Genomic DNA, 27,031 nt, shown 5'->3' with positions numbered 1-27,031 from the left:
TTTCAGGTGTTTTTCAGTAACTCCCAGAATAATCTTCTCCATATTTTTATCAGGCACAGAAGTGAGACTGACAGGCCTATAGTTACCTGGGTCATCCCTCTTGCCCTTCTTCAAGACTGGGACAATGTTTGCCAGCTTCCAGTCAACTAGGAATTCTCCAGATTCCCAAGAGCATTGAAAAATCATTGAGAGAGGTCTCGCTATGACATCAGCCAGCTCTTTAAGTACCCTTGGATGAATCACATTAGGCCTCATTGACTTACAAGGATCCAGCTGGAGCAGCAAGTCCTGCACAAATCTGGGGTTGATTGGGAGTTTATAATTCCCACAACCATGGTTCTCTAGCCCAGGGCTCTGGGGGGCCCTGAGCCCACCACTGGTGTTGAACACTGAGGTGAGGAAAGCATTAAATGTCTCTGCTTTGTCTATGTCCCTGTTTGTGGGGTGACTGTGTTCATCAAGTAATGGGCCAATGTTATTTCTGGCCTGCCTTTTGCCGTTAACATATTTTAAAGAGCCCTTTTTATTGTCCCTTATGGTACTGGTCAGCTTCAACTCTAATTGAGCTTTGGCTGCATTAATTTCCTCCCTACAGTGGCAAACAGCATCTGCGTAGTCTTCTCATGTCACCTGACCTTGCTTCTACTGGCCATATACTTTCCTTTTTTGCCTTATTTCTAGAAGATCCCTGCTCAGCCAAGCCAGCCTTCTGCCTCACCTGCTTGACTTCCTACACTTTGGAATTGCCTGCTCCTGTGCTCTTAGGCGGTGGTACTTAAAAAAGTGACCAGCACTGATGGGTCCCAGCACCTTCAAAAGCCTTTTCCCACTGGACCTTACTAAACAGTTCCCTGAGCAACCTAAAGTCTGCTCTTCTCATGTCCAGGGCTGAGGTCTTACTGGCAGTTTTCCACCTGTTACCATAGTTTTTAAACCTGACTGCTTCATGGTCGCTATGGCCAAGGCAGCCACCAATCTCCACTTCATACATGAGACCCTCTCTGTTAATAAGCAACAAGTGTTGGAAACTCAACAGATTAACAGTTTTATAAAAAATGAACAAACCAATTTAGAGCAAAGGTCAGATGAAAGCTACCATATATGAGGTGGAAGATGTTACCCACATTTTATCATTACTACTTTATGACCAGTAATAAAGTTATATGTACCATCCCCTCTCACAGCTGAGGACTTCATGAAGAGTTCAAACTGATCAAGTCATATTAACTACAGCTTAGATATCCTCTTTAACCAAATGCAAAGGTCTGCAATGAATAGCTAAACTGACACACAGAGTTGCCTTGTAGACTAGACAAACACTCAGGAAATTACTAAAGTTGGACATTCATGGTCACAGAAACTGGCAACAGAGAGAAGTCCGTGGGCAAATCTTCTGGATTTTGGATGACTGGCTGTGGTCACTTCAAGTTGTCTTCCATTGCACTCACCACTTTCAAAATATCCTGTGGCAATCAATAGATAAATAAAAAATTAGGTTCAGAGCCTTTACAGTCAATTCCAACCCTTAATCCAGTCCCATGACAGTAGGAATTAATTCACATAGTTGGGGGCTGAATATCTTAAAATGTCACCCTGTGTTTCTGTAACATCTTCAGAAAGAACATGAAATTCCAGTTTCTGTATAAAGAATGCATTTATTTGTTTTTCATTAATCCATCCTTTGTCAACATTGTACCTCTTCCCAGTAAACTAATTCCTTTCAGTCACTATCCTTAAAAAGCGCAGCTGAGAAGATAGGGCAAACCAAAGTAAAAGAATGTTATTTTAAAAACTTTTTTTCATTGTAAGAGAATTCATAGTGCTGTATTACCCTGAGCAGTTTCAGTCTTTACATTTCGAGAGTACTCCAGCAGGTGGATGTTTTACAATATGTATCACCTAAATGGACTTTTCTTTACCAGCAGCATTTTAGAATTAAACTCCTGCCAAGACTATCGGATGTCCATGAAAGTGATGTTGCTTTCTATATCAGAGTTTGCGACAGCTACAATATTTGTTTGCAGCATTAAATACATGCTTGCAGCAAATATGTTTTGTGCCAAAGGGAGGTATGTCTTCTGAGGAAGGTGGCAAGCACCTGGCTTTCTGGTCACAGAGAAAATGAATGCTACATTTTCAAGGAAATATATGGTGTCTGGTGGGAACTAGATTTTGAATATATTAGAGTTAAATTTCAAAGGTTTTTAGATGCCTGTCTAAAGATGCAGACATGTCTTACTAGGTTTTTAAAAAGTGCCTAGCCATATAGGAATTATTTCTCTGAAAGACAATTTCCTTAGGATTCCACTATTTCTGTCTCTTTCAGTGATGAAACATAAAATTTAATCCATAAAACCTGGATCGCCTGGCTCTCCACATACAAAATCTCAAAATATTTTGTAACAAGCAAAATACCTTGTGTCCCTGCCTCAGCCAAAATTTCCTACCTTGTACGGACAGCAGGATGAAATGTGAGCTGAAATTTTTTTTCACCTTTATTTTATTTATTTTAGATTGACTATGTGACAATTCTATTAAATAAAAATAAAAAAAAGGACAGTGACACTTAAAATCTCAGTCTCGCAGACATCTAATGTGATTTCAGCCCCTAGGGCCTAAGGGAATTAGAAAAGTGAGATGTGGGGCTCTTAATTTTGGTGGTTTTGTTTGTTTGTTTGTTTTTACTTCAAATCATTAAATTAAACATATGACTGCCTGCCTTAAGACATTATGAATTTTTGAGAGATTTAATCAGGGAAGAATGTTTATGGCAATAACTTAACTGGATATACCACGTTTTATTGTCTCTTCTTTGTCATTGTCTCACTCCCTCTCAGAGCTTAAAAAACACTTTGTAGATTTGTCAAAAGCCCAGCTTCACAAAGGCTGCTATATACTGTTCACTGAGGGACTCCAGATCTGTTTTGTATGAGGCTACTAATGAGCTAATATGCTGTTACTGTTTTGGAGAGCTGCTATATGTGCCCTGACATGGCCTTCAGCTGAACAGTGATGGGGACTGAAGCCTGTTTTATTGCCTTCACCAGAGGTTTTTTCAGAAAGGAGGCAGGGATATAATAGAGATGTTAATCTACTGTACTTCTGATCTTCCCTGAATGACTTCATTGCTATAGACAAAAAGCTGTGCCTATTAATCCTTGCCTGTGCCCAAATAATGCTTGGCTTCAGTTAAAATTGCTTTGAAGGGTGTTAATTAGCATGTTGCAGAGAACTGGATTTGTGATCCTACCATTTATCCAATGAGAAAGTGGATTAGGATCATTAGACAGAATGCACCTGCAATACTGGGTGGAAATGGTCATAATTCACAATGCAAATTTAATTTTATTCATCATAATCAGAGTAGAAAGTTTTAATGTCACATTCTCAAAAAACTAGAATCTCTAAAAAAGCTAGATTAGGCAAATATCTTTTACTCCTTATTTTTCCTTTACTTCACCTTACTAAAAACTGAGAACACTTGGCCAACTACACAAGTTCTTGGCAAGATAACAAACATACACAAGGAACAGAAAAACTTAGTAGGGGAAAGAGACAGCTCTACTATATTTTTTCTTCTTTCTACAAATAGTTTTGTTTCTTGCTCCCTTATTCAAATATTTTATAATCAAAATCTTAAGTGCAGGGATTTTTTTAAATTTGATTTTTGTTTAAGCAAAGAAGAATAAAGATACATACAAAAAGCAATGAGAACATTGAGGAAAGCAGTGGTCATTGTCATCCCTGTTAGGATGCTGCTATTGTTTTTGTGCTCCCTGTTACACAGGACCACAGGCTGGGGAGGGACCTTCTGGGCTCCTTGGGCCACTCAATAACTGCATTATACAAGCTCCTTTCATAACTAACCATGCTCCAACTGAAAGTAGGTCAGTGTTTCACCCATTTCTCCTGACTACAAGACTGTTTCAGACTCTGTACTTAAGCTTCTTCTGAAAGCTTCATTTATTCATGAATTGTTCAAGCTCATTTGTTCATGGGCCAAGAGTATCCTTTAGTTTAAGTAATTCTTTCCTTTCTTCTTAATCCCCATGACTGGCTCACATAGATCAGTCAACTTTCTCATTTTTCAGTGCTGGACAACCAAGTGTTTACCCTCCCTTCACAGGAGACGCATGCTTTAATTTAGTTAATCTTTCCAGAGCACAGATGACCAGAGCTGTGTAGTGCAGTTTTGATGCTATCTCACCAGCACCCTTCACAATGGCATTGTTCTTTCTCTTACCAAAATCTAGTGAAGCAAGAAAGGTTGAAAACTTCACAAAAAAGTTTAGAGGATATCAACCAGTCCCTTACATTCTAGGGTATTTTAGAAGTGTGAATCCCTACTTCACTGACAATTATTTGTATAAGATGAAATGGGCATTGTCCTAATCAGACCTGAATTTAACTGATCAACTACTTGATCCTAAGGAATTTAATACTTATTTTCAGTTTTACCAATCATCTAGCTGGGGCCAGGAGTTGGAAGGCAAGTTTTGCTTACTGATTCTGCAATGCTTCAACAGCAGCATTGTTTTGGACAAGTTCAGGGATTCATCTGAGTTAATGTAGTTGCACAATAAAAGTCAAAAATCCATTCTTCATCCAGATCTCTTCTTAGGTCAGTAGCTGAACTTAAGAAAAAAAATAAAGAGTTAAAAGGCAAACAGATTGCAAGCAAACATTGATATCTTTCTTAAATTTGGTTAAATAAAAATAATACTAATAAAAATAATCCACGTTCAACCAAGAACATTTTGTTCACACAAAAAGCAAGGTGCATTGCTTTATTCTTTGGCTAAGTTTTTCAGTCATTATTTTCCTCAAAGAGCTGAGGTAAATATTTAACTGAACCTTGATAATGAAAAGTGACTAGCAACTTAAAATGGAATGTAAAAATAATGTGCACTTCAAAAAGTGAAAGAAGAAGAAAAGCATTCCTGAAAGGAATTTCTGCATTTAAATATGTTCATAGTGAAGTATCTGGATGTTTTAAAATCATTCCTGCCCTCTTTGGGATCAAAAACGTGTGTAAAAAATCAAATTGCTCACCTACACTGAGGGCAGGGCAAAGCAACCAAACTTCAAGGTAATGGAATTCTGCACCTGACCTCAGGCACTTACTTCCCTCCTGTACCAAGATCTCTGCAGCTGGAGAGGTTTGCAAATGTGGTTACGAAGCGCCTGAGGCAGCTGCTTCTGCAGGCAGCCTGCACATCTGGGGGGTTACTGAGAGACCATGGGGAAAACATTCATATTTTGATCAGTGAATTGACTGCTCTGAGTCAGGAGATGGCTGTTCTTTGAAGACCATAATTGTTAATGAGCAAACTCTATTCTGTGCTGAGAGAGCAAGCACAGTTTCTCTCAAGATTTGGTTAATTCTGGGTCTTTAAGTGAACTATCATATGGGAAGTAATTTGTTTGGTGATTTCTCTGGGAAAAATTACATATTGTCCCTAAGTTAAATATATACCCTCAAGTGCTGTAAGAAATGTTTTGTTAACTCTCTTCTAATGGATGTAGGATAAAAAACCCTAACCTGTTAAAAAAAAGTACTAAGTGTTCTATTTGGTTCTCTGGTGCTCATGAGCACAGGTTTTCATAAAACTGGTTGGTTGGTATGTAAGTCAGGTTTGATTGGTGTCTAAATGAACAAATGGATTGTGAACACACTTTTACATGTGTAGAAATAGAAAATACACACAGACATGACTTGTAATTGCAGTTATTACTATGCAAAAGAGGTTTTAAACATCTTTATTGGTCCTGCTTTCTCTTCATCTTTATTCTTATGGAACCATCCATCTCAGAGAAGGCTTGAAAATAGACTGAATTACATTTCTTGATCATTTGTAGACTTTAATTTTTAAAGCCTCTTGCCCTTTGTTCCCCTCTTTCCTAATTTACTGCTTCAAAGCCTTAGGAGCCATGGATTTCTACTTTGCTGTTTAGACCTCCATTGTTTTCCTAGAGAGAGGCATTTCAACACAGGAAACTCTTCATAAGTTTCAAAACTCCACATCTCCAACCAAGATATTGAAATACTTCCTAAAGATTCATTTGTGACTTCTATTTGTCCTTGAGGAAAGCACAAAGTACAGACTTTCCATCAGAAACTTTAACACAAAACAGGCTATCAGTCTGAAATGCAAAAGAAATGAAAGTCAAAATCAAACATGGCTAAGCCCATGTCTGAACTTGCTCCTTGATGAAATAAGGAGGTAAAAGGACACATACCAAATTAAAGTAAGCCTTCTCTGGCCACTTTTCAAATGCAGGCCCTTCTCATGCCTGGAATGAGGGGAACTAATGAGATGGATGTTCAGTATGATGAATATCATCACTACCACCATATGGTCTATGGTAATGCTTCTGTGGTTGTCAGTGGTTCCTTTTAAATATATATGTCGCACCATAATTTAATGACAGAAGGGAGTGTGACTAGTTAACCTAGAAGATCACAGACCTTACTGCTTTGAAGCCTTATTATAAGTGGATGAATGTGGTTTTGTTTTAAAATATTGTTTCCCAGTAAAACCATTCAATAGGTCAAAATTAAAATCGGTTTTGGTCAAAAAATGAAGAAAACATCCAGCTCTGAGAGTTACCTCACTAGTGCTAACTGCTGGTAAAAGATTTCAGCCCTGTAGATGTGTTAGTAACATGGCTGTTGCAATTAATTAGAACTAATTCTAATTTCTTTCTTTGCTAGGGAAGTCCTACACTTAAACCAGGCCTTTGGTTGACATTTGTAAGACTGATGACAGAGAACAAACAATTGCTTCATGCTGACCCAAAGCTATAAAAAAGTGAGATTCCAGCATTAAGCAAATTATGCAGCTAGAGAGAGCACATGTAAATTTATAGTGCATTTATAGCGATTATTTTATTAATAAACTGGAGAACTTTCTTTTCTAAGGCTGTCAGTGCAACAGCCCTTCTAAATATCATATTAATTTTAATGCTCTTATTACACATTTTACTGTGCAAAATAAGTTTCATTTTTTCTCTTAGTACATAAATACCCCCCCCAACCTAATGAGTCCATTACTATGTATTACCTCATTGCCCCATTTACAGATATGCACCAAACACAGCACTTTCACACAAGTGGGCTAACAGCGTTCAGCAGCTGGCAGCGCTTTGGAGGCTTGATTCTTTATCTGACAGTAAGTCACTAAGTATATGATATTCTTTTTTTTCCCCCTCACTCTTGCAAACTGAGGAATGTAGCTGTCATCTGGAAGTGGAACGGTGCGGTATTCATAGGTATTGCTTGACCCCTAATGGAATGCGAAATCAATCTTAATTGTTGTTCTTTGTTGATTCACCCCAGAGACATCAAAGACTGTGTAGGTCCATTTTGGAAAACTGGGACATTTATACTTTCTGTGTTTCTACAACTCTCCAAAAAATTGTAATATGTCTATGGTGACATTTTCTAATTCTCTTATTAGAGATATTTTTTTGGTCAACTTATCCTTAAGATACTATTTGGTAACTTGCACTCTTTATGTATAAATTTGTTTCAGAAACAGAGCCCTTAGAAATCACACAATTTTATTTTCTGTACTGCCCTGTTCCAATTCATAATAATGCTGACGGTGCCACTAAGTGTCAAAGAAGCAGACCATAGTTTACAGCTGTGGTCTTATTATGCACAGGTTTCCTGAAGCAATGAGCTAGAAAGTACTTTTCACCTGCATCATACCAAATAGTTACAGAAGTATGGTAAGGTTTTTGAGGGAACCTGTGGGTTTGAAAGATAAACCTATGCAAGGGTTGGAAAATGAGGTGTGCAATCAGCTAGTTCCAAGGGCAACACAAGCTTATTTAGTCTATAGCAGATATTTCTGGTATTTCCAAAAAACAAGATTAAGGTGACTGATTTCTATGACCAGCAGAGAGATCCACCCAGACTTGTTCAAATCCTGGGAGGTCCCAATTCTCTTGGAGAACGTAACTGAAGCTGCATCAAGCATACAATTTAACAACTGTCTATTACATCCCGGCTTTTCATGAAGAATTCAGATGAAGTCAAAGCTTCCAAATGTTAACCTAAGAAGTACTCAGAACCAATCAGATTAAGGAGCTGATGGACGTGTCAGCATCCTCTGAAGTATTACAGGCCATCTGACCACCACCCATCAGAGGACTTACTTTATCAGTAACTTCTGTGGATCCGTTTCTGGCACTTTGTTTCTGTTTCTTCTCTTGCTTGTTTGCTCCCTGTTACCAGGAATGACTACCCAAGCTCAGTTGCCATGATTCCCCTTCACTGGCCTTTGTGTAAGTCATCCTGGATCATCACGTTGTCAAACCCCCCAAACTCTATTTGTTCTCAGCCTTCATACTGTAACTGAGGGCTCCACTGTCTACTCCCTTATGCAGAATCGCAGCCTCTGAGACCAGATTATTTCCCTTTTTCCTATGCAGTGCACCCATCTTTATTGCAACAAAATTTAAAATCTGTTCTTTTGGTTTCATCTTTAGATCATAAACTTTGCCCTTCTCTTACCAAACTGGCATTTGGCTTTTTGCTACCCAAATTTATTCCTGTCTCAGTGGCTTGAATATTACTGTTTACCGGGAATAACTACAGTAGAAATAATTAACTGACATCCCAGTCAGAGTTTGGGTCATCAAACTGTGAGAAGACAATAAGATGAGTCTTGTCTGATGGAGCTTGAGTTTGGTAATTGGCATAACATAGTAAAAACTAAATAGAGTAGGTAGAAGCAAAGAGGTGATTAGATTGTGATGCTACATTAGAAGCAGTAATCCCAGAACCTACATCTCTAGCATGCAAAGATAAATCTTGATCTTATAATTAAATCCTATCATAAGATTGATGAATTAGGAAACTTTTATGGGAAATTCTAGTGAAGAAGGTACTAAAGTGCCTCAAAGAAAGCTGGGCATATCAGCATAGAAGCCGCAATCACCAGCAGGGCTGAAATGAGAAATGATGACCTCAGACCACATAAAATAAGGAAGCCTAGAGTCAGACCAAGATTGCTCTGTTTGGTCCTGAATAAATACAACAACCACCAAAAAAAAAGGCGGAGGTGGGGTGGGAGAAGTGTTTCAAAGTGTCTTGCTGCCACATGAGTATGCCAACAGGTAAATTACTTTAAAGCCACAAGGTCATGCTTTGGAGAGCATAAAGGCAATAAAAGAAAGAGAGAAAAATCTGCCGGTCTGTCCCACTGGTGTCTTAAGCTGTCAACAGGTACACTACAAATACACACAAATCATATGGATACCACATTTTATATATTGCTTTTCGCTGTCTAAGGGAAAAGTGAAATCACAATTAGGCTCCCCATCATGAATGAAGGGTATTGAAGTAGCCTGCATGTGCCCTGGCAGTGTCACATGACATCATAGGATAGCTCAAGATGGATTTCATGTTGATGTAAACCACTGTTTAATTTCAGGAGTATACGTATCAAACAGCTCTAAGACTTGCTTCATGGACGTTAAAAGAAATGTTTACTTTTTCAAGCAATTACTTAACTTTCCCAATTATGCAGAAAAATGACCTCATTGTAGCACATAAATGTGCATTGGAGACTCTATATGTGCATTATAACAAAATATAGCGTTTAAAAATACATATGCAACAGGATTGAGATACTTGAGCCCTAGACACATGCAGTATATATGCAGTGAGAGTAAAGGGATCTTTTCTACTGTCGTTACCACCCAAGCCCCACTGAACATTTACAAAAACAAGAATATCTTCTGAAGTGTTTATAATGGTATCTACCTTATTTGCAGGAAACCAGCCAGATGGGATGACAAAGATCAAGCTTTCACACTGTGAAAAACAAGTCTTTACTTCCAACCTCCTCCTACAACCCTTAGACAGCCCTTACTGTCTACTTTGTGCTGGTACTTTGCTCTGCATTACCACCATACAGATAAGGTTGTGGGATGGGACCTTATTGGATCAAAAAAACCTGAGCTACTGCATCTCTCAGCCTCTAAACTGAACATAAAGAAATAACCTGGAGCTTTCATTAATTCCATTTACCTTTAGAATTTTCTGTAGGCAGCATTTAGTCATTCCTCTCTGCAGATTCAGTAGAAAGGTGGCAGCTGTAATATTCTCTGCTAAAAGGGTATTTTGGTGTATCATACATGATTTGAAAGGTTTGACAGAGCTTCTGCATTTACCATCAACAAGGGCATGATTTGGAAATATCTTTCCTGGACAAGAGGCTTGTGAGAGAAAACTATTATAAAGCTAAGTAAATGCATGCCTAAAATAAAAGGAAGCTATCTGTGTGTGAGCTGCTATAAGGTCAGGAAGTTGGCAGACATCTCCTAAAATTTCTTTTGTCCTTACTTGCAACACTCCATCCTCCATTCAGCTGTGTCTTTCCTTGTAAGTCCTGCAGGTTTAATCTGTGCAAATTAGGAAAGAGCATGCAAAGGCTGGAAGACAACCAGTGACGCCAGCTACAGATTGCTTCTCACGCTCTCCAGCAGTCTAAAAGAGCCACATAGACACATGCATGTGCAATACATGTGTGTTAAAAAAATGGGTTATGCATAAGATTACTAAATATCTACAGGATTCAGATCAGTCCTGTAGGTATTCATTCTTCCATGAGACATTGCATATATTTTCCCAAATAAAATAATCAGCGGAGACTGAAGGGATAAACTCATGGGTGGCACTGAAAAGTATGATGCAAACATAAGCTTTCCCTGCTGTCACCTTCTAATGCCTCTCTGTAAAATATTGAAAGGAAAAATTATCATCAAAAGAAGTTTGCATCCAAGGTTTCAAGAGAGCTGGTTAATATGCACAGTTGTCCCAATAAATCGTTAAATGTGTTTGCACTGAATTCGTAAATCACTGTGTGAGGCACTGAAATAACTGGCACTACTGTTTTGGCTCAGTTACCATTTTTACATCAGGGACTTATTTTCCAGTTTTTTCCTCTAAGTTGCTGTAATCATGTGCTGCAGTTGAATCTAAATTGAATGGCATGCACAATAAATATGCTCCCTCACTGAGATCATGCTAGCACTATAAAATGTAAAAGAAAACAGTGGAAGGCATTGAAGTGGTTCACACTGTGACCTTTTATAAACCAAGAAAAGAAAAACAGCAGAAAAGCAAAATTTGTCAGATTTATCTGCTCCTTTTGGCTTAATAACAGAGACTATGTTTGCTTGTCTTGTGAGGACATCTATGGCACAGGAAAAAGCCTACCTGAGCAGAAAAGAAATCCCAGATCAGAGACTTCTTTCATCCACTCACAGATGTAACCCAACTGTGTATTTTTTTTCAGAATCTTACATCTGAAGTGATGACCCTTATGCAAAAGGAGTCACTGGAGTGAGCAGACACTGACTTGCAAAGTAAGCAACAAGTTTGGAGCCGAAAGACTCATTCTGTACCTCAACAGCGATCCTGTCTGTCACAGCTTTGTTATTACTTGATCTTATGCCATGCAAAACCCACAAATCTTCAGAAAGCAAAATAGCTACAAATGCCAGAAGGGACGTTAGCATCTCTCAGTCTCTTCCAAATATAAACAGCTACAAATCAAAAGCTGATCTTACAAAGTGCTCTTATCAGTGTTTAAAAACAATCAGGATCCTGTAACACAAGGTTATCTGCTTTGCTTGATTTTAGTTCTTGTATTAACAACAAATGCACTGAGCAGGACAGAGAAAAGTGAGCTGGACTAGCCCAGAGTACAGAAGACCTGGTTTCTGATCCCAAATCTGCCCCCTGGCTTCCTGCACACAGAAGCTCCACAACAAGCACCATGGAACACCGATTACTTTGTCTCTAGTTATTTATTCATCTGGTCAAGCTAGACTGTTTTATAGGGCAGGCAATCTTTTTGGTAAGCTTTAAAGTAAAGCTAATGCAAAGTGACAAGACTTGGATTTCTATACAGGCAATATATTAGCAAAAGGCCAGTTCTTTACATTTATTGCCTTCCACAATTGTGCTTCAGCTGAAGGAAACAAAAAAACTCAGTAATAAGTGTAAATCACCTTAGCTTTTCATAATGCTCTACAGTTTTTTGAAAGCGCTGTTTTCTAAAACATCCTATATGACAACCCCATGCTCATGGTTTTTAAAATGCAAAATGATGTATATTAAGTGACTGAAAATGTATAAATCAAAGTTTATATAAACTTAATATACACACACACGTACAAACACACTTGGAGAATGTGACTGATACTTTTCAATGCATGTTAAGGAACATTACAGTCATTCTCTGCTTTGCAATGGAAATATATTTGTTTTTAATGATGTTTTACTTTTGAAAGACAGGAGCTAAAAATGTTAAGCTCTTCTGATTGTAACTGGATTTCTCACTTTCAGACTCTAGACTATTCCTGATTTTATTTTCCAAAGGAAAACTAAATCACTAAAAGTAAATAGCTGGAAATCTATTTCTCTCAGTTGTTCATATAGATATATACTTACGTCTCAACTCCTCAATTCTGGTACTTTTTCTTTTTTCTTTCATATTGGTGCTACCTCTGGTAAAATTAATTCAGATTCACAGAAAAAATTAGGTTGGAAGGGACCTCAGGAGGTCACCTGCTCCAACCTCCTCAGAGCAATGCCAGCTTCAAGGTGTTCAAAGTGAGGTCAGGTCCAACTGAGGTTTGAAAACATCCAAGGAGGGCCTTTTCATGGTGCGTAGCCATTCTTATGATGAAGAATACATTCCTCACATCCAAACACTATTTCCCTCGTTACAACTTGTGATCATCACCTCTTGTCCCTTTGCATGGTGTTCTTCAGAAAGTCTGATCCTATCTCCTCTAAAAGCTCCCTTTGGACAGTGGAAGATGGCAACTGGATTCCCTCAATCACCCATAGCCTTCTTCAGACTAAGCAAACCCGGTTCCCTCAACTCGTATCACCTCTCATGCTCTAGCTTCTAACCATCGTGGTGGCTCTCCTCTGGACTTCACAGAATCACAGGTTGGAAGGGACCTCAGGGATCATCTACTCCAACCGTTGCTCTAGCCTATCACTATCTTTACTGGGGGCTCAACACTATCCAGAGTTTTTCAGATACACCTACTGGAATTCACCTACAAAGTCAACAGGAATAGCTCAGCTCCTCAGTGAAAGCTAAAAAACTACCTTTTCCTGCTGCAGATTATGGTGTTCTCGTATGCTCCCATCCAGTAAAGAGCTACAGGTACTGTAACTTTTGGCAAATGACAGGTACAATCTTCAGCAAGATCTGGGTGAGGTTGTTTTATCTCCTCTCTGGTTCTAAAATCCTTTTAGAAGGGTCTGTGTTTTGGAGACGCTTTATGCTGAAATCCACTCATTTTGCAGTAGAGAAAGGAGGAAAATAAGGAAGAGCAGAGTTGCCCAGTTTCTTAGCTGCTCGGTGTCGTTACTTCAATTCCTCCATAAAGGCACAAAGTTTTCCAGTTGACTGGGAAAGAACAATTGGATTTTTCACTACAATGGTCTGCAGGCTTTGCTCCTACATCCAGGAAAAGGCAAGTGGAGAAATAGTATGGACAGAGATAAAGCCTTCAGCGGGAATGCTAATCCAACCTAAGCTAATTCACTCTTCAGAAATTATTCTCAGTCACCCAGGGGATGTAGATATCACTTTTATCTATGACCTTAAGGCTATTTTTTAGGCACCTGTCTCCCATAACTTATGTTAGAATCATTCCCATTACTGCCCAAAGAAATCTACTTGCTGTCCATTGAGAAGTCCAGAAACAGTGAGCACATCAACATGCCAATGTCCCAGCTGCCTTGACAACCTGGAAAGTTGTCACAGGGCTGAAGGCAAAACTGCCTGGACAAGGCAGCTAAATACAAACCAGCTAGGAATATCACTAGCTCCCAGATGTTCATGCCAGGAAACACCACAGATCCATTGGGATGCAATAACAACAATAATAAAAAAATATTATCTTCAAGGAGAGTCCCAAACCAGAAAAGCAAGGGAACGTTATTTGCTTACACCCTGGTTCCATAATGTGTAAGAGGAACACCATGGGGGCCAAATGAGTGGTGCTGCAACTCTCGCCCTAAGGACTGAAGTGGATAAACAGATCATTTGCACTGAAGCCATTTAGAAAACGGCTATAAATAACCCACATGTTGATCTTTGGCTTGCTGCAGCCTGCGCCAGTATGAGAAATGACTCCAGGAATAATTCCAGAAAAAAGCCCTGTCCACTTGCTGACTTCCATTCTGCCGTTCGCTTTCACATCCACTTTCAGATAAAATTGCTCCTGTTGGAATACCCTAGCATACTGCAATTGTATGAAAAATCACATTGCTGCTCTATTTCTCCTGCCTTGGGAAAGGAAAACAATCTTGATATTCTCTTCTTAGAGTGCCTTTGCATCCGCTTTGTCAGTGGGTTTGGATGGAGTCTGGAAGAACATTTCTATCCTGCAGAACATTGTAGGGACCCTTATCATTTCATGTGTTTTCTGAGTTCCATAACACTCATTCCAGCCCCATTTGATGTAAATTTCTTCCATAAATCTACACTGTAACTTTCCTCAAGCCAGCATTACATTTCCTAGCACCCTCTACCCCAGTAAACAACACATGGTTTGAGTATCTCCATTGGTAAATCTACTGATTGAATGAAACAAACTGCCTAGTCAATAGGAAAAAGTCCAATGGCAACATAGGAAGTCAGGAAACACAGGACAGATCCAGAAGAAATTACTGGGGGGAAAATCAAATGCCTGTATGGAAAGTGTTGTAATTTAGTTTTATTCCAGGTCTAAAAGTGGAAAAACTTAAAGCTTCATAGTGCTTCACAGCGGCGCCGTTCAAGGTCTGCCAATGTTTCCATTATGAACGGCAATTTTCAGGGGTTTATAAGTCAGCCATAAAAATTTGCTTTGGGATGAAACTAGAAATAAAAGCTCTCCACGCAAAAACTAATTCTTCTGCCCCCCTCCCCCCCCCCCCCTTTTTTTTTTTGATGGAGAGAGTTAAATTGAATTTGGTTATTTTTAAGCCAGCTCAGATTAAAAAAATATATAATTGGTCATTTTTTGTACTCATACAAAACATAGATTAACTTATAAGGATCTGTGGTTACAGCAGATGACAAATTAAATGTCAATATCATTACACTGCAAGAGGGCAAAGGTCTTTTTGGTTTGCATTAAAAATGTAAGCATCATTCCCAAGAGACAGGCAGTAGTTATTCTGTGTAACTTTGCAATGGCAAGGTCTCATTCAGAGTACTCTACCCAATTGGAGCATCATGTGCTAAAAAGGAGTAAACCACAGAAGAACAATAAAAATTATACATACATACAAAACATGACATAAGGAAAGACTGAAGAACTTAGATTTCATCTACGAACAGAATATCAAGGGATAAGTGACAATAGCTTCCCACTATGAAAAAAAAAATTGAGGACGGTGTTCAGATGCTTTCCAGGATCACTTCATGAAGAGTAAGAAAGAAAGAAGTTTATCTGCAAGAATGAAGCTTTATGTTACATGCCTGTAAATTCACATGGCAGTGAAGTCATGCAGTGGAATCACCCCATCTTGACCTGGTCATATCACTGAACAAATATTTCTCTTGGGGCTGGATAATTATTTTGAAGTTGGTGGTGGAACATTGCACTCAAATAATTTACTCAAATATAGCACTCAGATATATACCCTGAAGTTGTACGACCAGCTTAAACACACCCACATTATCTTTTTCACTGAACATAATTTGGAGGGTTTTTTCCCCTTTACTTTGTATTTCTAGAATTTTTAGAGTATATTTTCAGCTTCCTGGCAATTCAGACTAAAAACCTGACATGCTACTGAGAAAAGCTCTCACACAATCATGGCTCTATATGAGCTACAGCTTTATGAAATGCATCACAAAATCATGAAATTTGCAACAAAACAACAGGAGGTTTTAGCTCTGCATTTATTCCAGTATGCAGCTGGTTTACTTTCCACATTTTATTCTAGAGAAATTCTCTAGCTTCTAGAGAAACTAGACTGAGCCGTTTCTTTTTTTTTTACGGTGTGTCTTTTGTTTCTCTTTGCTAAACTAACATTATTTTGAGTGTCTTTTAACCAGCAATCTCCTAACCTTTACCTAAAGAGTTATTCCCTATATAACCAAAGGGCCAGAGTTATCTACACTAGTTTGAACAGAATTGAGACTCAATTTTTTTCAGTCTTTTGTGAAAGAATTAGGAGGTTTTTTCTGAGATTATTAGCAAGAAATATTTGCTGGCTTCTAGTCCTTTCTGTGGTAGCTTATCACAAAGGCTGGGAGTTTATGGTAATCTCAATACAGTGTAAAAACATTGATTTATAATTTAAAAGAATATGAAGCTCTGAAAAGCTTCTGACCATGTTTTACATTTGGCTGAGGGATTAGCTGACAAAGCGTTTTATTTTATGCACATCACATAAATTTTAAATATTGCTGATTCTTTCCTAAAGAGAAGCTTATCTCCAAGTGGTGGCTGGGGAACTGATCATAACCTTCTGTCCGTCTCAAAGGCTTCTGACATTTTCTACTCCCCCTTTGGCCCCTGTAAGTATTAGGTCTTCTCTGAAGTGAAGTTATGGCCCCCAGGGTCTTTCCTCTGAAGGTTATTCATCATTTCTGCTGTCCTCCCTCACCCCCTCTGACCATGTCTCACCGGCTTGCATCATGCTGGTACCTCTGATATCTGCTTCCCAAGTGTTGACTGTCAACTTCAAACACTACCCTGACTCAACATATTATACACTGCTTTTCGTACTAAAAAGAAAAAAAAATTAAAACCCCAAAACAAAACAGTAGTGCACACCATTCTTACTCCTAGAAGGTCAAACCCTCAAGAACAGTGTTTCTCGTCCATGCTGCTATGACAGCACCTCACTCAGTATATCTCAGCTTGCAACACCAAATCCAAACAGACTCAAGACCTAGATGTTTTGTCTCCTCATCTGGCTTGTGCAAGTAAAGCCCTGCTTACTGCTGATGGAGTAGGCAAGATCATCACCTACTCCCAGATAATCAAGCTAACAGCATGTTGACAGGCTTACATTATTCTGATGCTGACCAGAGATGATACCCTCATCATCCGTACACCAAACACACCCCTGTAGGCAGAAGAAACTTCTTGAGCATTTGGCTCCTGCCCCTTCTACACTTCTACTCTGAGACAAACATACTGCTCTCACCAAGCGACACGGAAAGAAGCAGGGCTCCAGTCTGAAAACACCTTGGGAAGGGACAAGGTATCTCTTCTCAGGTGAGATCAAACAGAGCTCAGGGCGAGCATATCAAGGTAAATTGACAAATCAGCTTAAATTATCTGTAATGGCACAGACTACACTGAAAGTTTGGTTTTGCCCTGAAACAGTTCAGGAGTTGATTGCCACTAGAGAGGGCCTGAGACACAGGCCACAATTTTCTTGCAGAAACAAGGGCCTGTGTATAAGGTCACAGACAGACTTGGTGCACTCACCTAGTGAAAAAAGTACACAAAGTCTGTGTGTCAGCAAACATTTGATGACTGAGCTTGGATTAACACAGTGAAGTCACAGAAGGGCACAGAAGATTCCCCGTTCCTTGGTCCTCTCTGGATGATGCCCCACAAAGCATACTGCTGCTGTACACACACTGCTCCATGCTGCACTGCAGGAGGACAACACACAAGACTCAATACCCACAGATTGCTTCTCCTCCTCGTTATCATCCTCCCTGCCTCCCCAAGATTTTAACAGAACACACAGCAGATCATATCAGTGGCACAGAACTCTCATTTTTCAGTCTGGTACTTGAGGTTCCCTAGACCACATCTCACCTTCTCCTAAGAAATTTTCAAGAGAAATAACAAAATGAAGCAATACTATTATGAGCACTTGTTGGGTGGGTTACAAGTCAAGCTGCTGATGACTGAGTAAGTTTAATCACCTTCAGAGCCCTGTAACCTCCCTGAAATAGCCCAAAATGTTATGAAATGGATTTTAACGCAGAAAGCAAGGAAAACAGACCTTTTAATTTACCAGACTTACAACTATGATTATGACAATAATGGTGGGTCAGAATGTTCCCATTACATCAGCAGATCTATAATTAGCCCCTAACTTTATTTTTGAGGGAGTAGGAATATCTTTCAGCTTGCCACTGGTTTCTGTATTAATTGCAACAGAAGCGCCCCCTCCCCAGCTGTCAGCATCATGCCACCATTTCACCTACATTTTCTCAAGGCTTAAAAATAAAATAAAATCTCCCACTGCTGAATTGCCCCTTCGACATCCTCTTCTACTTGATGTACTATCCAGCAGAAGCAGCTCCTCAGCTGGCACAGAGTCAAACCCCCAGTAACTCCACTCATGTCAGGTCCTTGGCTGATGTGTATTGGCATGGTTTGACTGGTCCCAAAGGAGCTACACCAATTTACAGAAGGAACTGGCACAGACAACTCCGCTCTACTCTGTATAGCATTAACAGGTCCTCCTAATTATTTATTGAAAGAACATTTTATTTTCCTGCTGCTCTCTGAAGCCAAGTCCCTCCAAGGTGGTCTCAATCCAGTGCCTGGAGATGGAAGTTAAGCTATTTTTGAATGCCTGCAAGTTTTGCGTACCACCGTCAGGTAACCTTACCAGGTTTGGCCAGCCAGCCAGAAGCTAAACAAATTCAAAGCTCTGAATATGATGCTGGGCACAAATATGGGAACAGAACTTGCGCCATTTAATTGTCTCAGTAAGCCAAAACACAATTTTGACTACGAGAGACGTCAGCACATGCAGATGTTATACATGTAAATCATTATAACACACTCACTTGTGCTTATAGCACTGGAGGAAATTTGACAAAGTTAAATGAGGCCCACCCTTCTTAGCACTGCTTCAGCATTTGATTAAGTACAAAGGGAAGGTTTTAAAGTAATTGCAGTACAGTAATTACAGTAAAGTAATTATGGTACAGTAATTTTTAAAGCCCACCTTAATGCACAGACTGCTATGGAGGAACACATTATTAAACTTTCTGATGCTTGTGTATCTGTTTCACTACAAGAAGGGAATGACACTGATTTTGAATACTACTACACACAGCAATCAATATAAGCATGCACAGAAGTGTTTGGTAGGCAAGGATCTACACTATTACTTCTGATGAAACCTTAAGGTAATCTGTTGTGTTAGCCCATTAAACATCTCTGGTTAAAAATGTATTGGCTGAAGCTTCCCCAATACTGCTCCCTGTCAAGGAACATACTGTGACAACTATGGAGAAAAAAAAAAAAAAAGGCAGTGTTTTCTGAAAAAATATTTTTTCAGAAATACATATGCCTATAGTAATAATGTTACTATTGTAAAAAGGCAAGGACAAAAATATTTCCCTTTATTTCCCTGTCTTCCATTTATCTTCCCTTTCCTCCTTTTATCAATTTCCCCTGGTAAAAAGGAAAGAAGTAGAAGAGAAATGGAGACAGAAATCCTCAAAGGAACAAAGGACCTTTATAGCTTTTGAAGATAAAACAAAACTCTCTTCCGGGCTGAGAGGAAGTGGCGGGGAGAAGAAAAGCTTTAGTCAAGCAAAAATTTTTTTAAATTTTTGCACTGTATTCCTCCCCCCCCCAATACTATTTGTTGCATTTCAAAACCTCATACAATAAGGGCAGCCAGCCTGCAAGTCTGGAAGGGAATTCAACACATGTTATTGGTGGATGATTTCAACATAGCCACAAGGGAAATGCATTTAAAGATCCATATGTTTGGTTGGCACCAAATCAAGTTCCATTAAACAACACTGTATTCAGCTACACAACAAATTTACTTACCATACATTTCACATGAGAACTAATTTGTTTGATAGGAATATTGCTGATGTTTATATTGGTTTACTGTAATGAAAACAGTATTTTCCAAACTATGAACAAATGCATACCAGTAGTTTTACAGTGGCTTAACCAAAGTACTGGTAGTGCTTCAAGAAGGGAATTTATACAATACGTATGTTTCTCAGCACTGCTCATGCCAAACGTAGTAAGGGGGTTCCACTACAAAGACAGAACTTGCTTGTAACACTGGGAGAGCAGACCTAAGTCTCCACACAGGCCATGGGGAGAGCTGCTGAGGCCAGCAGAACTACAGGCAATTCCAGGCTTGACAGTTTGCTGTGTCCGAAAATGCCTTCAGTAAAACCAAGCATGTATGTCCAGTTCTGGTGGAGTGGAGCATGACCCGACGCCCTCCTTTCTCTTGACGCTCTACAGAAATTATTAAGGCAATCACTTACCCCGTTTTAGTTGAACATCAAACCCCTAAATTTTAGATGTGAAACCAAGGGTCTTTATATAAAATACGAAATTCACATACCATTGCCTATCTGGTCAACAAAGCTGCCAAATATTTTCACATACAGAAAAACACTGGCAACTGAGTTGTGCTATAAAAACAATAGAACATCTTGAGGATTTCACTTAGTAATTCCATGTGGTCTGGCATTAATCAGTTGGACATCTTCAGAAAAAATATATTTCCCTAGTGGGGGAAAAAAACAGTTCTTCCAAGAAAGTCACCTTCAGTGTTTCACATGTTTATATTTTTGCTTAGAGAAGCATCGTTTAAAAAAGAAACAATTGAGAAGGAGCCAAGGATGATTTAATGATGTACTTACTGAAACCTCTGCAAATTGTCTTTTTTTGTCAGCTTTTGATACACAAAATCTGCCTTGGCACTTGTAATCTTAATATCCATTCTCTTCTTTTCACCAGGACAGTTCTGACTTCTGGTTATGAGTCATACTAAATTATAAATACAAACGGAAGCATGGGCCACATTGTTTCCAAAATATATGTCAACATGTTATTAAAAATACTGGCAGCACCATCTTTCATTTTTGATCCAGTTCATTACTGGGGAAATTATTTTAAATTAGCACACGGCACTCAACATCACCTTTGTACGTGCTGCAGGTGTCTACAGTACAAAAATGTCTTCCTGTAAAGCAAAATCTGCATGGTTCTAAGTGTAAATCTGACCTAATGTGTCATGGGATCAAACACTTCTCCACAGGCTGATTGCCCAAACAGAGAGGGAACCTACTTTTAAACAAGCTGCTTCTCCCTTCCCAAAGTAGAGAAGGAAAGGTGGTAGTCAGACAGGCATTTGGAAGTCCTAACTGGAAAATACTCTGATGCGTACCAAAGAAAGGGTTCATCCCACTTCCAAACCCTGAGCTCCTCACTGGGCATTTATTTAAGCAGATTTAGACTGTAACCTGTTCAGTGGAAACACTTAAAAACATTCATTTCTCTGAAAAGTGCAGGATTGAGGCTTAAGTCAAGATGGGTCTATGGATAAACCTGATTTAAATTATTGCATAAATCCAAATATCCTATTGATGCTAATGCAATAGTTCTTGCCCAGAAGGTTATGAGTCAGCCATTACTATTTCTGCAGGGCAAAGAGAATGAAGGGAAGCTCCATTTTCTTCTAAGTATAAATGACGTTTGCTACCAGAATGATGTACTACATAAACCTGTGGATGTGTGGTGCTTGGTTGCTGGATGGGGTTAAACCACGACACTTACACTTCATAAAAAAGTAAACCCAAAAGAGAGACCTTCCTCAGATATAAGCATACATTAACTGGGCTAGAGATTAGCAATTAAAAATCACAGCCATGGAAGTGAAGGATGGTTGAGCGTTCAACCATTCTTACTACTCTGGAAGTATTAAATCACTGCCTTTGCGTTTTTGGCTTACTACTGTGACTAAGGTTCATAATTATTTTGGCTGCCCCCCACAAGACCTTGGCTACATTAAGAACTTCACCCCAAACCCTCCGAACTCAAACAAAACTAACTCCATCTTTGAAGCCAGACTTTCTACATAGATCCATCAGTGGGAACCATAAGCTCTAAGGCAGCAGAGGTTGTTCACATGCTTGCATATCAGTATTTCGCCAAAAACGTGCTCCAGAAAGGATTTTTACACTAAAATCAGCTATGACAACAGGTAAGCCTTGCAGTCTGGTTTAGTTCTGCATATTTTAAAGGCCAAGAAGCGGCAGAAGCAATATTTTTAGAAATTCTCTACTGTACACATGACAGTAACATCTCTCTGCGGCATTTTTTAATTCAAACTACAATCTAATGTGCTTGATGTCTACCAGAATACATTCTGACAAACAGCTATAATTACACCAAGAGAGCACAAGCAACCAATTAATTCTTCCAAAGTTTTATTCTGAGCTTCAGAGTATTGGATTATTACTCCTTCATGTTCCATTTAATTTAAAACAATAAGCACTTTCAAGAACTCTGAGCAACATATCCTCCAACCACAAAATACCGGCCCTGTGAAGTAGTGGAAAAGCTGTAAGTATACTCTCTGCTCTATTTTGACTGTCTCCACTGTTTTAAGGCCCAGGTTACAAAATCTCATTGGCTTTGCTCTCAGGAATCTAACTTCCTTGTCACTAGCAATTAATGAATGTTTAACACTCATTACACAACTGTTTTTAGAGAACTTAAGTTAATAAGGAGCAACCAACTTCTGCTTGCATTTCAAAGGAGCCTGCAGATTTACACAATGAACCCACAAAAGATTTCAGGTGCCTCCTCACCCAAGCAGCATCTACAGCTTAACAACAGTGGATTTTCTGTACTTCAAATCAAACTCACAAAACCTATCTCAATGACAACAGGTTAGCTAAGGTAGCCAGGCTCACTGCTGTGCCCTGGGGAATAAGGGGCCTTACTGGCTCTTCTAAACTTTGTGTTTTTTGAAAAACCTGTTTGGTAAACAGTGATCACCCAAGACATAGGGAACAAGCTCATTTCCTGCCTCTGCCTGACAGAGTGCAGGTCGGTATCCCACACTTGCAGGAGGTTACTCAAATCAGTGATCAGGAGACTGGTGCAGGGTGCTGTGTCTTCTCTACTTCAAACTGCAACAGTTAAACATTCCTTTAAGAGAGAGATGGAGAACAAGCATAACTCTTTTGCAGGTACACACCCAAGCAAAGGAAAATCTGGAATACCTCCTCTGTTCTAGTAAATGATGATAGTCTATACTAAAAAGATACTAGATAAGTTGACTATATAGGTAACATTTTAAGGCCTGGCACACAGGTGAACAGGCTCAGATGGGCAGAGGTGTTAAATCCAGGTGTCCAACATCTTTAGCTAACACTAGCTACTGAAGCACAGAATTGGGGTGGGGAAACCACCATCTTTTCCTTCTGGCCTTCATTTGTAAAGACAAATATTCTCACTCACAGTTCAGTACAGGAAAAGCACTTGTCTCCCACATGCTGGGTGAGTGCTATTGATCAGTTGGTAACCAAGACATGAGCAGGATGCTGTGAAGTCCCACTGCAGTGTATAGAGAAACATTTGAGCAGACAATCTGGTATTGAAAATAGAACCGCCAGCTGCTCTTCCTTCTGAGTAGCAGTATCAGGTTGCCACAATGGGAGGAGGTTTGGAAAACAAACAAACAAACAGAGGTAGGAAACTACATGAATTGGTAATTGTATTATTTCCTTTCTCTAGAGCACCAGCTGCATCACAAACGGAGGTTGACTCAAGTTGGAAAACTCACAGACTAGGTTTTTCTTCTAAGATCTCCCAGACAACCTTCACAGCTGTCCCAGAATGTGTGTCAACTGGAAAGTAAACTCGTATTGCTCTCCTTCATCTATGTCTTAACAAATTTCATTCTAACATCGTCCACTAGGTTCCCATTTCCGTGTTTTGCCATCTGGATCTCATCTTTATAAATACAAGTTACATTCACCCACTTGGCTCACTTCATCTGTAGAAACTTGTTAAATGGCTTTAAAGATGATTTACTAAAAAAGCTAGATTTAAAGATTTAACATGACAAGAGATTAATTTAAGTAGAGAACATCTTACTTTAATGTCAAAATTACATTCCCAACGACTTCTGGCTTCCCACATTGATCAGCTGATTTCTGCCTTAATTCACATTGGTCCTCTGGCTCTATATGTCTGTACTAGCACATTAATTACTCAGAAGGCACCCAAATTCACAGCAATGATTCAGTCACGAATTTCAAACATCTGAAATACAAATGTGTAATGTCAGAAAATTAGAAAGAAAAAAGCCCAAACACTAGTGCTCTGTTTCTGAAGCTTTATGGAACACACTGAGCCCAAGAGAGTTAAAGTTTAATTTAAACTACTTTTCTTTTGCTTATCAAATTATGTTTTTCATGAAAACAGTACCAAGCTCCAACAAAGTAACATCAGTTTGAATGGATTTACTCAGTTATTTCAGCTATATTTTTAAATGGTATTAAAAGTTTGTACTTAAACGCCAAACTCTTTTCTAAGTTTGAAAACAAGATAAAGAAGAAAAAAAAAGACCTTGAAAGAGTTACAGTAGGAACATAAGCTGCATGCCAACTAATTGCTCTTGCCTCCCCTGGATCAGCACAGCACAGAGCCGCCTTCTTTCTAGTTTATGTTCTCCTATCTTCAGTAGCTCAAGTGATACAGATCCATGCTTGACACTGAAATTTTGCAATATATTTCTTAAAATTTTGTGCAGGACTGTATCTTTAAACATGTTTTTCTCCTTCTGTCTGTAAGAAACAGGAGAAAGCCCAGAAAGAAAAAAGACAGAGTCCTGAGTCGGCTCCTCCTAAGAGTACATGGTATCTCTCTCTTTTAACATCTTCCTGATATGTAAACACCCATCAGGGATGAATGACAACAGCTGCACTCTTTTCCATTCTCTTCGTCTAAGTCTAGCTGAAACTGGTAACACATACCCGTTCAGGGCTCTGTATGCCCTGGCACCTGCTACTGTAACTCTGTCCCAACAACATGCAACCAGTTAGCCGGTAGGGAACTCTTTCTGATCCTTAAACATCCTATGAAGAACTTCAGACTCCACCCAGTAATCAACTGGTAGATCCTGGAGCTGTAGCGCCATAAGCATTGTTGAGACGCCCTTTTGGCAAAGGAACCCCTACCCTGTGCTCCAGTACCAATTTGAAAATTATTTTTTTTTTTAAGTGTAGTAAAAGGGGGCCAGGCCAAAAAAGCCCAGTCAGTCAAACACCTATCTGGATTATTTCTGAAATATGCTGTCAAGCACCTGGGCTAATTTTGACTATTAAAGTTTTCATTTGACTAGAGATCTAACAGCAGACCCACTGTCTTCAAGGACTAATATTGCCTCTGGCTGCTTCTCAATACCAACCAGCAGTCCAACTTTTTCTGGGCTAAACTTCAATCTGTTTGTCCAACCTGAGCTAGGCATCATCTGGGACACAGCCACGCCATCCTCCGCAAACGGGCTAGGCAAGTCACACTGTCCTCACTGTAGCTGCCTGCAGATTGAGGGAAAACAGTACTGAGCAGTTCTGTAACATCCTAAAAGTGACCTCAGGACTCTGAGACTTGGGACCCTTTTACCACATACACCTAACAGATTTCCAATCTTATGTCACAATGCATCTCCTGATTAGTTGGCATTTCACTCACAAGATGAAGATGATGGAAGAAAACAGATGCGAACTGGGGACTTCATTGTTCCCTAAGAATGTAATGAAATGCAGACCTTTGTAACTGCTTCTCAGCCTATTTCAAGGGAACAAACCCAAACTCTTTATCCACTGTGTTTGCAATTATTGAGACTGCAAAAACAATTGAAAGAACTGAGTGTGCCTTGCTAATAATTTCTGTTCCCTCCGTGATCTTACTTCAACTGTTTTGTCCTGTTCTCTGACCTTGTTAAAAGCCACCTTGCCAGGAGGCCGCCACTCTGCCATCTGAACGCACTTGTCACCAAAATGAATTACCACCTTGCAACAGCGGTTCAAATAGCCTCTTGATAGGAACCGCAGGAAGAGCAGGAAATGGTGCAAGACTCAAAATGATGTATTATCGCCAAAATGCTACAACTTCACTTGTCAAGGACTGTAATTAGAGTTGGGCCAAGGCAATGTTAGCTCAGCTGCCTCTGAACACACCTGTTTCAATTTAATTTATAGTAATTAGGAAGCCTAGGGCACTAGGAAAAAATGCTTTTCAGTTACTGTTTCAAATAGCTGCGTTTTCATGTGCCATTTAAAATCCTGTTTTTCAGAACAGACTGCTGACTTGCTAATGCTAGCAAAATGAAATAAAGCAAAATATTTTTAGCAGCAGGAAGTTGTTACTTGCTACTGCCAATTACATGCCTTGTACTTGAATAGTGACATTTTTTCGCCTTTGCTTATTCTTCAAGATAGGTAAAAGCTGGCTTAGGTCTCAGTTCATGAGGATTCGAACAAAACCCTTAGTCCCCTGGAGCTGGCCGACACTTCTGGAGTCATAGCCAATACTGGCAGCAATCTGCTGTGACAGAGCAAACAACAGTGTCCCAGATCCACTCTTCAGAAAAAGGGGAAGGAGAAGATTAAGCAAGAGACTTGGATCTATTGACTTTGGCAAAAGGTTGAATACCTTGTAATGCTAATAAAATTACTGAAATTGGGGAGGAGAATATAGGGCAGAGGGGGGAAAATTAAAAAAGCATTAAAATTACATAAGAATAGATATTTATACTCTGAGTTAATTTATCAAACTGACACAGAGATGAATCATCCACCATTAAAATAATGGGATACAAGTTTTCTTTATATCACAATCATTATTTACAACTCTTACATATTCACAGAGGAGTCAAGTATCCTCATCTTTTAATTTAAAAAGGGATCTTGCAGACCAAAATAAAACTGTTGGCAAAAATAAGTTTCTACAGGAACAGTGCCCAAAGAATGATTTCTTCAGAAACAGGATAGATCTTAACAATCACGATGGTACTTCCCCCACCCCAAACCTACACTATAAACCACATGGGGCTCAAGCAACTCGCATAAAGCTACATCTCTGAGTAACAAAACAATGAGAGTGGGTAATGACAAGAGCCTGAGGAATAGTTAGACACAGCTACTTATGACTTTTAAAAATGTAACACAAACCTCAGTTATTTTTTTTAAGGTGACATACAACTCTGCTTTGAGGCAGATTCATTCCCACA

The 27,031-nt window shown here is 39.2% G+C and overlaps 1 long non-coding RNA gene across 1 annotated transcript; it reads right to left on the bottom strand.

The window, feature by feature from the left end:
* Nucleotides 1–573: 573 nt before the first annotated feature.
* LOC135312483 (uncharacterized) lies at nucleotides 574–18,423 on the bottom strand. The gene is made up of 3 exons (XR_010372037.1): nucleotides 17,482–18,423; nucleotides 4,505–4,634; nucleotides 574–1,463 (listed from the first exon to the last, which is right to left on the bottom strand). It is a non-coding gene; the product is annotated as an uncharacterized LOC135312483 (long non-coding RNA).
* Nucleotides 18,424–27,031: the final 8,608 nt, after the last annotated feature.

Source organism: Phalacrocorax carbo, chromosome 3, assembly GCF_963921805.1.
Source record: "Phalacrocorax carbo chromosome 3, bPhaCar2.1, whole genome shotgun sequence".
In the NCBI taxonomy this organism is placed as follows: domain Eukaryota; kingdom Metazoa; phylum Chordata; class Aves; order Suliformes; family Phalacrocoracidae; genus Phalacrocorax; species Phalacrocorax carbo.
This window is presented reverse-complemented; position numbering and strand designations above follow the sequence as displayed.